Source organism: Teleopsis dalmanni, chromosome 2 (assembly GCF_002237135.1).
Source record: "Teleopsis dalmanni isolate 2A chromosome 2, ASM223713v2, whole genome shotgun sequence".
Lineage (NCBI taxonomy): Eukaryota > Metazoa > Arthropoda > Insecta > Diptera > Diopsidae > Teleopsis > Teleopsis dalmanni.
Window position 1 is genome coordinate 240,312,188 of NC_051847.1, and position 4,646 is coordinate 240,316,833.

Below are 4,646 nucleotides of genomic sequence, written 5' to 3' on the forward strand. Positions count from 1 at the left end.
TGCAAAAAATTCAATACAAAAAAAAAACAAAAAAAAAGATAAAAATTTAAATAAATAAAAACAATCAATAGTACTCGATTGCCATGCTACGTAAGCATAAAGTTTCTAATAAAACACTAGCACTATCTATCTATCTATCTATCTATCTATCTATCTATCTGTCATTTCTTCATGCACACGAGTAACACACTTTTTATATATATGTATATTATACATATAAATATATATATTCTATCTAATTACTATAAATACTAAAATATTTGCTAAATCAAAGTACTACCTACTACCTACTTATATACATATATCTATATGAATATTCGTAGGCTTGGGTAACTAATGGATACACACAGTTCACAAGTACAATAAATGGGCTGACGTATGCACGAAACCCTAACAAAGTACCGCAAATTTATTTATTGCTTCTATTGTCCTAAAAAGTTTAACTAAGGCACTATGGTGAATAGTAAGGGGTTTTTATATTAAAAATCAATAAACTGCCTAAAACAGCTGATATTGCAATAAAAATGCCGCATGCAATATTTGTTATTATGTATAGAAAATAATTTTGTAGTTTATTTGGTAAAATGGTTTAAAATTCAGGTTACTAGCATATTAGAGAAAGTAATTCATTTATTTTTAAATAGAAATAATATATTTCTTTTATTAGTAATATCAAATAATATTAACCTACGCTGGGTAATTTAATTTATGTTTTAATTGAATATATTTAAAAATATTAACAGCAAATTGTGTTATAATTTATATAAATATAATCCTATAATATACAATATAAATCAATATAATTTATATAAAATTATATAAATCTATAATCGAAGCTGTAAAAAATGTTTTGTAATAGTCTGCCATTCATAGTGCATATACTCAACAATTGCTCTACTTTTAATTCTAAATAAAATAATATATTTTACCCACCAATTTATTAAAAAAAGTTACTATTAAAAACACGCTTCTAATACATAAATATAATAAAGTTACAAATTAAAAATTGGTTAATAAAATTATATTTTTAATATCTAAGCTGAAAAACTGAATGTTGAACTGTATTAAATATTTAACATTAACCTTATGCATATAACCATAAACTATATAAATTTGATAAATAAGACTCGTATATAAAAAAGTTTGAAAATGAAAGATTGTTGTTTTATTTAGTATTTAAAGAAAAATTCTAGAAACGCCAAAAAAAAAAAACATGTTTCTAATAACTGGAAAGTAGTTGAAAGAACCAAAGGGTTTTATATATTCGACGATTGTACAAGTCCAGATTTTTAATAAACTCTTAAAAACGAAATGATCATTAGACCATCGATTAAGAAGAAGGAATTTAAGAATTTAAAGTTCAAGTTGATGGTTTACAAAACCATCTTTAATTTTTAGTGGTTATCAAATTTATCATAACCCTTTTTTATCAAAAAAGTTAAGTACGGCTTTGGATCAGTTGGTTAAGGTGCGCTGATTCTGAGCTTCATATTTGGCAGGACCCGAGTTCGATTCCTGGTACTTGCAGTCTCAAAAATAATTATTTACGAATAATTAAATATAAGAATTATTTCCAAGTCCACTGATGATGGGTATTTGGCAATACTCGAAACAGCTGTATGGTCAGCCAAAAATTCAATTAATTAAAATAATTTAAAAAATAAATAAATTTTTGTTGTTGTTTCACTTCTGTTCGAAAACCTTTTTAACCCTTTTTTGGAACCGAAGTGTCATACAAAATTAAGCCGAAATCTAATAATTTAATATTACAAGTATTTTTTTAAATTGTATTTTTAAAAATACCAAAAAGTTAGTGGTTCAAATATCTATATTGTCTATAAGAAGAACTTCAACTCGTATAAAAAGCTTGCTGTATTTTTTTTCTTCTTTTCGTGTATATCTTCTTATTTCCGAGTTTGATTTTCCAGTTCAGTTTATTTTTCTTCTTGATGTTTATATATTTTATATATTGTGAGCGTTAAAACTATCCAACTGATATTGTGATGAACTGTAACGTTAGACGTTATAGTATTCTGCTATTTTTCGAAAAGTAATGCAAAGGATCTAAAACATCAGTAAAGGATCTATTTTACCGTTGGTTTCATACTAGTTATCTAGTCCTCATATGTTTTATTTTATACCTCTCCATATATAAACTCTTGTATTTATCTGAAATACTCCTATTGAGAATTTTCGCTAACTAAGTGTAGGGTGTTTAAGGTTTGGCAAACCCGAAAATATATCTTTACTTCTATTTTAATTTTATTTCCAATTAAAATTTAACCGTAGAAAATTCTTCAATTTTACTGCCAATTTTCAAAGTCATAACAATTTATTACACCTTTCATACGTCTCGTACTTCACCCTTTATTAACTAAAATCAGTATTTTAATCTTGTATCAATTACGAGTATGTAGTATGTAGTATGTAGTGGCTCTCCACACCTGCAAAATTTAAAAAACATTTATATTGTATCTATAAGTTTGTGCATATAGCAATTTAAAGTCTGTACATGTTTTCTGCAACTCTGAAGCATCGCACATGTTTTTAAAGTTCCTCAAAACAATAACATAAATTTAGTCTCTAACAGCGAGCGCAATGTTACAGCGCTGTTAAGCATTAAAAGCGCACATAAATAACCATTTAATTTACGAGTTTGTTGCTTTTTGTACACAACAAACTCGTCTTTGTTCGCTTGTTATTGTAGTTTTTATTGCTGATTCACCTACTTTTATTTTTCAGATACACCCGCTTACAAACAAAGTTCAATTTTGCCGCTCATTTAAGAATATAATATGTTAAAGTTTCATAATGTATAATGCATATGAATATTTATGTTTGCATACTTAAAAATATGTATGAGAATCTATGAATTAATAAAAACAAAAAAATGTTAAAATCAAATATTTATCTAGTTTATCCATAATAATTGCCAGGTGTTTATAGATATATATAGATATATTTATGTATGTATGTATGTACTTAGAAAGAAGACCGTCTATTTATTTGCACTATAAAGTAATATAAAAATAAATTATAACCACTTTTATTTAAGTAATATTTTGTTAGCTATTTTTGTACAAAGTCGATAGCCCTGGCATGCATTACTTCATAAATTTAGAATAATAATTTTAATAAAAAAAAATATTATAATAAAATAATAAAATTGTTAGATAAAGCGGTTTTGTGTGAATATAGTTATTTTGCAAATTGTTTTACAAAATATTTTGTATAAAAAATATGTATGTATAAATAATAAGTGTTTGTATATATGTTCGTAAATTTATTTAAAAAAAACTTAAGAAAACTATTTAAAACATAAAAAATATGAATGTTAAAATCTGTATTTAACATATTAAGTTTTTCTATTAAACTGGTAATTGCGGAAAAAAATTAATAACCATTTAATATGCTATAAACTATAAATTATGATTATTACAACCTTACTTTACCATTTCTTTTCTACTACACTAGCACTATGCTTACTACTGAAATCATCTCGCCTTATAGGCAACCTATGTTACAGTGCATAATATCTCACCTTCTTCATAAATTTTAATTAAAAAAGTATTCTTGCCGCCCTTATTTTCCGTGTACTACATACCGTGTCAAATTCAAATTAAAAATTATTACTTAGCCATTCAATCTGCACAGAGCACAATTGTATGAATATAAACACATAAAATTGGTTTGGCAGTGGAGTACAACACATCCAACTTCCTGCCATCATCCAGAATGCATTATTCTGTATCTGTATTCACAGTTCTGCACTGCATGCTCCATACAATTTTATATTTTTTATATATGAAACAAAAAAAATGTAAGATATATTGAGCTACTGCACAATTATGCTTTCCGCACGATTTCATTATACAAAACGGAACCACCAACGAAACCCGCATTGATAAAAAAGACCACCATGACGAGTAGAGATGACATCACTTGGAAAATAAGAACAATGACGAAAAAAACTTTTAAGTAAAAATAATATAAATATATATATATATTTGTAGCGCAGAGAATGTATGACAATTAAACTTACAGAAATATTTTTACTGAATATCATATGCAAATATATAATTCTATGCATGAGATTCCTTTGAAAACAGCACTCGGTTCTAGGTTTGAAAGCAGCACTCGGTTTAAGTAGAGCAACAAGCCTACTTTTTACTGGTACTAAAAATATTTCGCTAAATATATTCGTACGTCTTGTGAGTGCTTGGTACGGGTACTTGTACTTCTTATGCCAAATTTGTTACTACAAAGTTGTAACTTTTATGTGAGTGGGTTGGGTTTTTAGCAGTTGTTTGTTGTTTGTTTTATAACCTCATTTGTAATAAAAACTTTAGTTAACCTATAATCATTTAAATAGTTTAAAGTATAAACTAACAAACAATTAAGCGAAACGTGTAGTTAATTTTTAAAATCAGCAAACTTTGCACATTTAAAGGATTTTCTATATCTACCATAAATGCCAGTAAATATGTTGAACATTTTTTATACTCTTTGCACTGCATTTGAAGAGGGTGTATTAAGTTTGTTAAGATGTTTGTAATGGAGTAGAGTGTAGGTATATAGTTTTGATTGCTTATCGATCTAGTCATATTCATTTTACAAATCATTCTCGTCATTGAGTTATAAATTTT